We start from the raw sequence: 13,222 nt of genomic DNA, 5'->3' as shown, positions 1-13,222 counted from the left end.
AAAGGATTAGATGTTACTACCCATATCAACAAGGTGCACCTTTCTTTTTGGAACCCTTCCCATAATAACTTTATAATTAAGCGTGCTTGACTTGAAGCAATCTTAGAATGAGTGACCACCTGGGAAGTTTTCTTAGGAAGTGTGTGAGTGAGGACAGAACACACTGAAAAGGACATGTGTTGGTTTGTGGGGTTAGTCATTATTTTCATAAGGTCTGCCCCCTATTGTCTGGTTCAGGTGAAGAAGGAGAGACGCAGTACTCCCTGGTAAACCCAGGTTGGGGCGTTACAATATGATTAATGTACAACAAAATAGTATATAATTATATTATGTTAACATTTTTAATTAACATTTTTATTTATAAGTTTAAAAATTTTATATTTAACAACTAGTAAATGATTATGTTAACATTTTAATTGACATTTTTAATATTATCTAATAAGGTGTGGTTTGTGAGCATTTATGATATTTAAATTTTTCTAATAAACTAACATTTTTATTAATATTGTTAACTAAAGAAGTTTAATTGTCATGTTCAATAGAATCCTTGTTGTATTTGTTATTGTGATTGAATGACTTTGTTTAATTAGAAATTTAATTTGTTTTAGCTTTGGAAATATATATTAAAAAAATATGTTGTTAGTTTAAAATGATACTATGAATTTAAAATATAACTGCCATAAAAAAAATTTAAATTGAAAAATAATATATTATTCAGAAATGTTCCCCCCCCCCCCCCTAAATTTTAATTGTCATGATGTCTTGTTCAATTGAATCCTTCTTGTATTTGATATTGTGATATTTTGAATTTGTATTCTATTTTATTTTATTACTTTAATGATATTTTTAATTGTTACTTGATTGTAGGGAAAAAAAAAAACAAGATTTCGTTTAATTAGAAATTTAATTTGTTTTACCTTTGGAAATATATATATTAAAAAAAAAATAGGCTGTTAGTTTTTGGTTTTCAATTTTTATTTCTTGTCCATCTTAGGTTTTGATGGTAACAATATAATGAAGACCAAAGATTTTGGTCCCTTTGAGATGATAGCTAAAGTCTCCATAAACAGAAACTCAATGATTATTTATATGATCATGGGTATATTTACTCAATTTATAAATTATAAAGGTAATGTCTAGACAATTAATATATATCACTTATACAGATAATTTTATTTTTCATAGGTCATTTTTTTTTCACGAGCGCGGATATAAATGACAGGAAGCTCAAGCAGTGCTCTGGTGACGGTATTATTGTATATAGGAGGCAACATTATAACCGGAGCAGCTAGTGTTAGTTATAGTAGTCCACTAGTTTGACCTATTTGAATTGGTCATAGGTGTAAATTACATAAATTTTATACGAAGATATACAAATATTTGCATATTGATTCAGATCAATATGCATTGCAGGTGACCGTAAGATACCCTATGTGAGAGCATAATGATACAGTCCTCCATGAGACTGTTCCCGTAACTGACGATTACAGTCTGCGCATTGTGTTGGACGCATACTACGTAGGTATGACATAGTTAACTGTGCAGTTATATGTCAAAACCATTCCTCACATGGGTGTCGCCGTGGATAGGTAAACGAGAACGTCTACCGAGCATATGGTTAAAGCGGAGGAAGACACCTAACAAACAGGTCATTATGATATGACTGCGGATGAAGGTACTGAACCATACGTGAGTGCGGATGTTGGTTTGATACCTATTGTGGATTTGAACAAATGTTCGGGATCATCATTTGAGCAGTAGACATACGAAAGACCTATTCTTGGCACGGATGATCATGTTATTTGCGAAGAAGTTCAAGCAGAACGTCCAAGATCGTTGTTCGCCATTGCGAACAACGCGTTAGACGAGGGGATAAACCTCACAAATGATGTTAATTTACAAGATGACATGTACGAGCAAGAAACTAGTGAAGGGACAAATGAGTTCCCCGATGATGTTGACCCACCCCCCTAAAATGAATGATGCCGCGTACAATGCCCACTTTATGGACGAGCCTCCTATGTATAGTGTAATTGACGTAGATGCTATAGAGTTGTCACATGATGAGGAGCTTCCTATACTGGTGACTCGTTGGGATGAATCGTCTGAGCTGAGTAAAGGGATGCTATTCGGGTAGAAGGATTAGTTTATAGTGGCAGTGCGAATATACCACACTCGAACGCACCATGACTTCCATATCGTGCAGTCTACCCTATTGTTATGGGTTGTTAGGTGTAAGGACTCTGACTGAGGATGGAGAGTGCGTGCAATGTATCGTATGAAACACTGATTATTCGAAATCACCCAATATGGTAGTCTACACACGTGTTTGAACGAACTTCTCTCATAGGACCATAACCAAATCACGTCATCCCTCATTGTTAGGGAGATCGTGAATACGATCAAAGGCGATGCATCGACATCAATCGTTATATTGAAAGAGTTCATAAATCATCATTTCAGTTATTCGATCTCATGTAAGAAGGTTTGGTTGGGCAAATAGAAAGCAATTGCCCAAGTATTTGGTGATTGGGAGATGTCTTATCAAACTTTGCCTAAGTGGATGGAAGTGATGTGCACGTACAATCCTAGTACTGTTGTCAAGTGGAGGTGGACTCCTATTCAAGGTAGCGAGCATACCGCAACATTGGTATCTGTATTTTGGGCATTCGCAGCATCTATTCAGGATTTTCGTCACTGCTCTCCCATTATATGTGTGGACGGGACACACTTGTACGGTAAGTATAAGGGTAAACTCCTAATTGCGACATGCCTAGATGCAAATAGGCAAATATTTTCCCTTACCTTTTCTATTGTTCAAGAGGAAAGTGTGGACACATGGAATTGGTTTCTGTGTTGTCTTTGTTCTATTATTGACAGGGATGACATTTGCCTTATATTAGATCGGTATCCAGGAATTCTCGCTACAGTGAAACGCAATCTTGATTGACAACCACCATGTTCCCACCACCGATTATGTCTTCGACACATGGTCAGCAACTTTAGGACAAAAGTACAGAATGTCAATCTTAAATGCATGACTGAGCAAGCGGGAAGGGAGCATCAGGTAAGAAAATTTAACATATGGATGGAGAGGATATTCAATAAGGGTAGGAAAACTAGTAAAGTTGTTTTTTGATCAGATCTCTTGTCATATGTGGACTCAGTGCCACAACGGTGGAAAAAGGTATAGGAACATGAACACTAACCTGGTTGAATGTTTCAAGGCTGTCTTGAAAGGCGCTTGTAGCCTCCCAATCATAGCCCTTGTGAAACTCACATTTTATCGCATTGCACATTATTTTAATAGCATACGGGAGGCTACTCGTAACGCAATATCAGGGGGAAATGCATTCACTCCCCATATATTGTTAGCGATGGAAAGAAGGAAGTTGAAGGCAATCGGACATCGAGTCACGACGTTCAACTGGTCTAGGGGTAGTTTTAGCATCACAACCACATAGTTGGGGCCCCACAAAGGAAACAACGTCCAAACTTTGAGCATTCAGGATAGACGCGAATGCTCATGTGGGATGTGGCAAGTGTTACATTTTCCATGCTCCCACCTTTTCGCTGCATGTGCAAAAATACGACTAAACGCTATGCAGTACGTTGAGTCATGTTGGAGCACTGCGGAGCACTATGCGACATATGCTGTAGATTTTCATCTGATTATACACGAGGCATACTAGACAGCATCCTCGTTGCCGATTATACAAGCAAATCCTGCATATGCTCGACATAAAGGTCGGCCTAAGAGCTCCCATATACACAATGAGATGGATGCAAGGAAAAGTAGGAAGAAGAGCATGTGCAGCATGTGTCATCAAGAAGGACATAACCGCACAAGGTGTCCGAGAAGGACTCGGCCTGAGGATGCAACTGGCCCGTCACATTGACTTCGTACACTTTTTCTTTTGTATATATTTATTTGTATTGCGATGATGCATTTTGTACTTTCACATGTAAAATATGTATGTCGGAGTGAGATGTGAAATGTATACAAAAAGTGAGGGAGAGAACATGGCTAACCCATTAAGGCCTTAGATCTCCGAATAAAATTTGGTGTCTATAATATATATGTGCATTCTCATTAAAAAAAAAAAAAATTTCTAAATTTGACTATTGCAATTAATAGCATTTAATCCATTCATATTATTTTACGAAGCATTATAAGTTAAGAAAAAAAAAACCCTAAAGCATGATAATTGTTAAAGAAGAAGAAACTAAAAAAATTTCATGCATATGGTTTTTGCTTATTAATATATATTTGGACATTAAACTAGATTAACAATTCATTCATTCAATTAGATGGAAAAATATTTTATAAAGTTTTTAGAATTATAAATTAAAACACATTTTGAGTTATTAACTTTGAATTAGAATACTTTGTTTTTTTAATTGGGTATAATGCATTTTTAATTTTAAATATATATATATATATATATATATATATATATATATATATGCCCAGTAAATCTCGTAGGAACAACTTGTGAGATTTAATTGAAGAAAAAAGGGCAGCTGAATGGGCGAAGCAAATCTCGTAGGACCAAGCTGCGAGATTTGCCACGCGTCAGCTCATATGTCATCTCCGAAGTAAATCTTGTAGATTGGTCCTATGAGATTTACTTCACCCACCTTACCACGTGTCACCAAGCTGCGAGATTAGTTAAACACTAGATTGGGAAATTTTTTTCCCAAATAGAGTATTATTTAATATTTTATTTTGAATTAATAATAAAACTGAAAAAACTCAATAAATTTAAAACGATGTCATATTTCTTTTCCAAGCTCCCCCCAAAGCGATGATGTTTTACAGAATGCTAGAAACTGTGGTGTTTAGGGGCACTGATGTTTTGGGCTCATCGACCGGTTGATTTTGTTATGTGCCTTGTATATGTTAATTTGTTTAGTTTTATTAGACAATTCAAGTGAAAACCAAAAATATTTTGTTTGTTGTGTTTTCTTAATGGGCAAGCAAACTCATTTAGGCAGGTTATGGCTTCTAATAGCTCAGTGTCATGGGGAAGGGGTTAGGAGGTGATGGCCGAAACTTTGAAGCTTTAATAACATAGGATAATTATTCCCCTTTTCCAAATCAACACTAAGTAGAATAATCTATGATCAAATGTTACAAGTAATCGGCAAGTAACAGAGAAAAACATCCACACTCATATGAAGAGGACATTAAGATTATGTGGGAAACCTTGAGAAAGCCGATATGCAAGAAAACCCTAACAGTTATGCAAAAAAACTTTACAGTATTGGAAGTTCATAGACAGAACAATGTAGTCCTCAGAGAATAACTAGAATGGAAAGAACTCTAGCAACAGGGAAAAAGAATTATGGTGCACCAAAGTCCATTTCCAAGTCTTCCACTATGTCAAAATGATAGGATTGCAATAGATCTTCCCTAGTTGCGAAAAGGTATGCATCAACTGAAAGCATCCAGAACAACACACTCTTTGCACCCAACATAATGAAAGTCATTGTCAACTAAGTGGAATTGAGCAAGAATGAAATATGGAAGAGAATACTATCCCAGCAACAAAAGCAACCCTAAACAGCTCCAAATCACAATAATCAACCACAATGATGAAGGACGAGTCACAAACATGCTAGTCCAATTGGTCAAGAAATTGCCATCCAAGTACCTGTATCCGTCCTTGCTGTTATAGGTGATGAAGTAGTGGGAGTAAGAAAGGGTTAGTGAATGGTGAGGGGTGCACAAAAGTAGGTAGACCTTCAGTTTGGGGGAAGCCCATCTCTTGAACAAGCTTATGATGGAGGAGTGGTAGAAATGGTGTCAAAGGAACGAGAACGGAAAATAGCCGGCATTGCAAGCTTTTAGAGAGCCCCCCGAGGAATGGCCAAGCTGATCCATTGTTGGCTCATAAATTGCATTTACTAGTTTGAAAGAACTGAAACTGGGTGCAAATGGCGGCATGCTTAACACATTACAAGTCGGACGGGAAGTGGTGTTCAAAAAAATAAGCTAACTGTGCAGGCCCCTTTGATCCATAATTTTGAGTAAGAATTTTCCCTTTTACTCTCTCGCTTGTTTTGTTGCAAGCACAAAGTAGGGATCCAAAAAAACTTTTGTTTCCCAAAGATTTGACTTTGCTTCTCCCAAGATGACTTCTCATTTTCCAAAGCAAATTACAACCATACCAATAAATGGATTTCCATTGCATAGTCATCCAAGTAAGTGGGCTACCACCAAAAATAAATATCAGCTTCCACTTGGGCTTGAACGAAGACATTGAAGTGAACCACTCGAAAAAAATATGTCTTCGTCCACATTGAAGGGAAACCCATCAAATCTACCCCTCTTGACTATGTGGAGAAGTTCATCAAACTAACGATCTTGCCTCTAGATAGGGATTTTGTCATCATGTCTGAAATAATATCATCAATATGGATCTTCTTAATTTCTAATAATTTATCCAATGTGCCTCTAATCCAATAGTATTTCACATAAATGTATTTTGATCGAAAATGAAATTTCTCCTTTTGTTGTATGAAAAAGTAATAAATAAAAACCTATGGTTCTTATTTTGCACCCTCAAATGATCAAATGCAACACATGTCTCTCTTGCTTAAAATCAAGCTCTTGTATTAATCTTTTCATTGACAATACTTCTGTGCAAGCTGTAGTAGCTACTTCATCCTAAGTAGAAAGAGCAGCACACTCCTATAACTTCAAGTGCCAACCCATAACTCTCCCACTAAAAGTAATCAATAACCCTAACATAGGCTTTTTGGTGTCAACATCTCCACCCATGTCTGTATTCATGCAATATATTACAAGTTTTCTTTTCCCAAAGCAAAGACATAATGTGGAGGTACCTCAAAGATACTTCATAATCCATTTCATGACATTTGAATGCTCTCTACTAGGAGTAGAGAGAAATCTGCTAACAATACCAACAACATAAGTATGTTTGGCCACATGCAAACTATTGGATACATCCAACTTCCACTGAAAGATATGGAGCTCGTTCCATTTCTCTCGTTTCTTTCTTAGTTCAAGGACCCTGTCCATGTTGAATCTTTTAAGCATTTTCTTGATATATTTCTCCTGTGATAGCCACAACTTCTTAACTTTCTTATCACAAGTGATTGTTGTGCTGAGGATTTCTTTGCTAATTCTAATTCTTTCAATGTAGAAGGCTTATTCAAACCTTAAGAATTTCATGGTAAATGACGTACTAATCTTTCTTCAACATCTTAATCTTGGACACATCATGGCCACAATCAGCTTATCATCAACATAAAGCAATAAAATAAGAAAATCGCCACAAGAGAATGTAGTACTCTTATTGTAACCATGTTGTCCCATGATTGACTCAAATCTTCCTACAAGCCATACTGACTCTTTTTTAACCTCCAGACCAGATTTTTCTTTCCTTGCATCTGAAAACTCTCTGGGTGTGTTAGGAACCTGTGAGCATCCAGATCAAAGTGACACCAAGATTTTAATGTGGTTCGGTTAATAACGACCTACGTCCATGGAGCACGCACCAATTATTCACTATCTCGCCAGAAAATTTTACAATTCTCTCTCTATCTCTCTTCCTCCCTTCTTCCTCTCTGCTCTCTCTGAGCTACTCTGTGCTCTCTCTGCAATTCTGTGCTATACACTTTCCACAACCATCTTTATATAGGCTGGGAATTTACATCATAATCAATACAAATAAATTACAAATTAATCACAATTGGAAGTTTCTAATGAAGAGATTAATAGAGAACAAATTCCACGTGTTTTCTAATTTAACAACGCGTCATCTCCTGGCTATCTTCTGGCTCCATCTCTAACAATCTCCCACTTGTAGATAGAGACGCCTCCTCTACCAGTATCATGAATAAATGATATGCTTATAATATGTGTCTTCAAGCATGAAGACCAATTGAAGTTGAACACAACTTCAGCTTCTCTGTAGTCACCATCTTCCTGTCTACTCGATTCCTACGGACTAATCTGATGGCAGTCATCTTCAAAACTAGTGTAAAAATGTCGGTGTAGTCAATCATGTCCTTCTGCTCGAAGTCTTTGACTACCAACTGAGGCTTGTACCTTCTGGAGCTGTCATGCTCCTCTTCGATTCTGTACACCCACTTGTTATGAAGGCTTTCAAGAAACTTCCACGTTTTGTTGTAGGTGAGGGACTTCATCTCATACTTCATCACAAGCTCCCACTTGCTCGTATCTACCACCTGACATACTTCATCATAGCATTCAAGCTCTCTTCCATTTGTAGGAAGTAAGTATATAGTATACCTTCTGTCTGTTATATGAGACCGAGTAGATCTCCTAAGCTCCGGAGCTAGAGTAGGAGACTGTGGTGCGACGATCTGCTCCACTGATTCCTCCACCTGAGGATTCTTGGTATTCAGCTAATGTGTCCCGACACATTCTAAATGGACCAATTCTAGTCTCTTGTTCTTTGGGGCATGGATGTTTATCTAGAAACTAACCCTCTTCTATTTCCTGATTACACAATCCTCACACATGTCAACCTGCACTGACTGTAGACCACTTAATTTTTCCTTTGAGTGCATCACCTTGAGTCCCTTCTCGCTCATATGACCAAGTCGTTGGTGCCAGATGTTGCTTTCATCATTTCCTACAGCAACTGAAATAGACATAGAGGCATTGGAGGTTAGAAAAAAGAGTTCCACTTTTCTTACCTTGCGTAATTGTTAGTACACCCTTTGAAACTTTCCATTCATTGCCAATGAATTTCGTTGTGTATCCCTCATTTTCCAGCTGACCAACTAAGATCAAATTCTTTCTCAGGTCTGGAATATACCTAACATCCTTCAGCTTCCATACTGACCCGTTTATATTGATTTTCATAACTCCTTTTCTAGTTACGTCGCAAGGTTGATCGTTGCCAAGGTACACCTTACAAAAATTACCTAGTGTGTACTCCTCTAGGCAATCTCTACAGCATAAGGCATGAAATGAGGCACCGGAGTCTAAGACCCAAGAATCCTTGTTTACTTTCCAAGGAGCAGATTAACATCTCATCATTCTCAGAAGCAATATTTGCTTCTATCTTTGCCTCGTCTCGAATTCTTTCTTCTGACTCTTACACTGGTTCCTGTAATGACCAGTCTTTCCATAGTTCTAGCACTCAATAACTTTAGTGCTCTGGGAACCTGTGTCCTAAGTACCTCTGGGATTTCCAGATTTTGACCATCTAGGCCTAGATCTTCCTCAGTTGTTTGATCGTCCATGCCTGTTTCCTCTGCCTCGACTCTCTATGTTCAAGGCTGAACTCGAATTTGAGCTATGGTTCGGTTGCATTCTTATTTCCTCCATCAAAATCATGCTGACGACCTCATCATATACAAGCTTCGATTTTCCTGCAGAGCTACTGATGGCAATGACAAAACCATTCCAATTTTCAGGCAACTGACTGAGAATCAGTAGAGCTCGAATCTCATTATCAAACGTTATCCCGACTGAGGCGAATTGATCAGACAACTCATTGAAGTTATTCAAATGCCTACTAAAACTCTCACCTGCAGACATGCTCATCGTAAATAATATTTTCGTGAGATGTACCTTGTTTGTGGCTGAAGGCTGCTCATACATATTAGAGAGCGCATCCATCAGAGACTTTGTGGATGTTATATGCTTGATATTGAACGCCACAGATTTCGACAACATCATTCTGATGGCTCCGAGGGCTTTTTGATCTAGCAACTCCCACTCATCCTCGTTCATGGATGTTGGCTTACCTTTCAACGGTAAGTGTAATTCCTTTCCAAACAAATAATCCTCTATCGGCATCTTCCAAAAATCAAAATTGTTCCCGTTGAACATTTTGATTTTTGAGCTTTTTTTATTCGACATCTCGATTCACTAATATAAAGATGCAATTAGCTTAAATGGATAGAGTGGTTGGATCCAGAATGATAGAAAACCCTAGAAATGATTCAAGTCGCTCAAAAAACGAACCCAAAACGACCTCGAAAAGCTCAATCAAAGTTTCAGTCAAACCTGGTCAAACTTGCTGATGTGGCGCTGACGTGGCAACTGCTGACGCGGCGCTGACGTGGCACCCAGCAAACGTGGCAGTGGGTTCTGCCAACAACGTGGCAGAGGTGGGGCCCACTGATAACGTGGCAATGCTCACATGGCACACTTCTGCTGACGTAGCGCATTGACGTGGCGCTGATGTGGCGCTGAGGTAGAGGCCAGACCCGGGTCAAGTACTGGCTTTCGGATCAACCAAGGATGAGTCTGTGTCTGGGTCCGGTCAGCTTATCAGTAGGTCGGGTCGAGGCAAATCGGGCGAAGAAGACACGTGCGACGCTTTGCCGGTACATGGAGAGGCGTCTTGCTCCAGCAAGGCACGTGTGAGAGCGTGTGGCCTTATTTGAACTCCATTTGAGCTTCAGAGGACACTCTTCTCTTCGTCTCGGTGAGATGAATGCAATGGTGGCCTCAAAACACAGTTTTGATCTACTAGATAGAGCTCTGAATTTCTGGATCACTTCCAATCTGGCTTTTCTCCTCCAACCGGTCTCTGATACCACTTGTTAGGAACCTATGAGCATCCAGATCAAACTGACACCAAGATTTTAATGTGGTTTGGTCAATAACGACCTATTTCCACGGAGCACACACAACTATTCACTATCTCGCCAGAAAATTTTATAATTCTCTCTCTAGTTCTTTTCCTCCCTTCTTCCTCTCAACTCTCTCTAAGCTACTCTATGCTCTCTCTGCACTTCTGTGCTATACACTTTCCACAGCCCTCTTTATATAGGCTTGGAATTTACATTATAATCAATACAAATCAATTACAAATTAATCACAATTAGAAGTTTATAATGAAGAGATTAATAGAGAATAAATTCCACGCATTTTCTGACTCAGCAACGCATCATCTCCTGGCTATCTTCTGGTTCCATCTCTAACAGGGTGCTCCTTGTAGATCTCTCTTTCACCATAGAAAAAAGTAGCACATCTATCTTTATCCTACTTGTTCAAGTGAATTTGCATCTTACTTTCTGATTTTTGTCGGGTTCTCCTTGTTTTCTAGCGAATTTATAGCATAGATTCTGATTCTGTTTGAATCCTTCTTTTTTATCTGCTCTGTCGTTATAGTTTTAGACTATTTTATTGATTGGAAAGGTGTGCCCTATCTAACACTTTCCTGAACTCCAAACACATGTTTGTTGGGCTAACTTTTGCATTTGTGCAATAGATTAGTTGTCAAAACTTGTCAGTGTTTTTCCTTTCTAATTCGTGATATTTAATTTATTTGTTGACTTAATAGAAAACATGAAATGCATGACATTTTTTGTGGCATATAATTTTTTCTACCTCAATAAAATCATATGCGCTGCATTCTCCTTGACCATAATACAATTATTTTTATATTCAACTTGAAGTCCAAGTATGTAGAACAATAATATGAACATTGTTGGTTTTAACTCCTTATTGACTACTACAATTTGCACATACCAAACAAATTTCTTAGTTCCATAATTGTGACAATGAAATTTCATGACATGGTTTCGATAATGGCTTCCGTAGACCAAGAAATTCCTCAGAGATAGTCTTCATTGTTGGCCTGGACTTTGGTTTGGCATATGCACAAGCAAGAGCAAGTTTTGTAACAAGAACAAGCTCACTTGCAACTAGCTAATTGGTTGAAGATGAAAGGCGTGAGTCTATCACATCATTGAGCATTATTTCTTTTGTAGATGGAGATGACAATAAGGAAAGCAACTCTCCCGGATGCCTACCTATTATTATTTCTAGTGCCACCACCCCAAAGTTGTAAACATCACACTTTTCTATAACAACCATGGAGTAGGCAAGTTTTGCATAAAAAAAAAAAGAGATGTTAAAATAGGGCACTTCCTATCAATTAACGACATGTACCATGTTCAATCTAACCATCAACATTATGATATATTATCATAATCACAATACCTTCAAGCAATAAAATTCTACACAGGCTGCAACACAACTAATAACAATGATGATATGTTAGGACTGACTAGTAACTAAAACAATAGATGAACCAATTAATAATATGAGGAAAAGAAGTGAAAGTTCAAAAGAAGAAGAATATACAATCCACCTGGTGCAATATATCCATAAGTGCCTGCAACTATTGTTTAATTGGATGAATCAGGGTATAATAGCCTCATAATACCAAAGTCCGAGACTAAAGCCTCAAATTGAGAGTTCAAAAGAAGGTTGTTGCTTGATATCTCTCGATGGGCAATCGGTGGGATGCAATCATGGTGCATATAAGATAGAGCATGTGCTATTGCCTTAACAATGTTGACGCGCTTAATCCAATCTAGCTTCGCTGCTTCATCATCATCCCTCAAGGCACAAAATAAGTTCCCCCTTTCCATGTACTCATAAATTAAAAGCATGTTTCATTTATGTAAACAAAATCCATGAAGCTTCACAATGTTTCGATGTCGAATATGAGTTAATATGAGAACCTCATTCCCAAAACTATTATCAAATGCAAGCTCCTTAGCTTCCGAATGGTGAAGTTTCTTTAAAGCAACCACTTTCCCACTAGGCAATTGTGCTTTATAAACACTACTTTAACCTCCTGTCCCAATGTAGCATCTGATGTCGAAGTCCTCTGTTGTTTCAATAATATCTTCATATGCAATCCCACCATCATAATTCCATGCATATCGAAAATATGTCTCCATTCTTAGTGACACTTGCTTCATTTTTTGTATTCTTTCCCTTTTGATGAGATAGGAAAACAAATCCAAAAGCAACGAGAGATAGGAATATGCTAATGGGAATAAAAATGGACTTCTGGTGTCTTCCTATGTTCCTCCTTGTTTTGTATATGAAGCCAATGTATGTAGGGCATGAAAGGCAAGGAGGGAAAGGTGTCTTATTACCACACAAATTCTTGTTGCCAATTAGTTGCATGGGTTCATAATTAAACCAACAGTCATCCATTGGTCCATTGAGGGCATTATACAATAAGTCAATGAAAAATGAATCACAAAGATAAGAAGGAAGTTTTCTAGAGATCTTATTATATGAGAGATTCAATAAGACATAAGGTTTCAAATTTTTGAGTTCCAAAGGTAACTCTCCACTTATTATGTTATGTCTAAGGTCAATAGTAGATAATTGTTGAAGTTCTTCAATCCATAGTGTCGCGACGTCCCGGGAGCGCGTGTGCCCCGGACGGCGAAATTAAAA

The 13,222-nt window shown here is 37.8% G+C and overlaps 1 pseudogene; it reads right to left on the bottom strand.

Moving 5' to 3' along the window:
- Nucleotides 1-11,500: 11,500 nt before the first annotated feature.
- On the bottom strand, nucleotides 11,501-12,973 carry LOC131148166 (MDIS1-interacting receptor like kinase 2-like; annotated as a pseudogene).
- Between the last annotated feature and the right edge of the window lie 249 nt (nucleotides 12,974-13,222).

Source organism: Malania oleifera, chromosome 1 (genome assembly GCF_029873635.1).
Source record: "Malania oleifera isolate guangnan ecotype guangnan chromosome 1, ASM2987363v1, whole genome shotgun sequence".
NCBI lineage: Eukaryota > Viridiplantae > Streptophyta > Magnoliopsida > Santalales > Ximeniaceae > Malania > Malania oleifera.
This window is presented reverse-complemented; position numbering and strand designations above follow the sequence as displayed.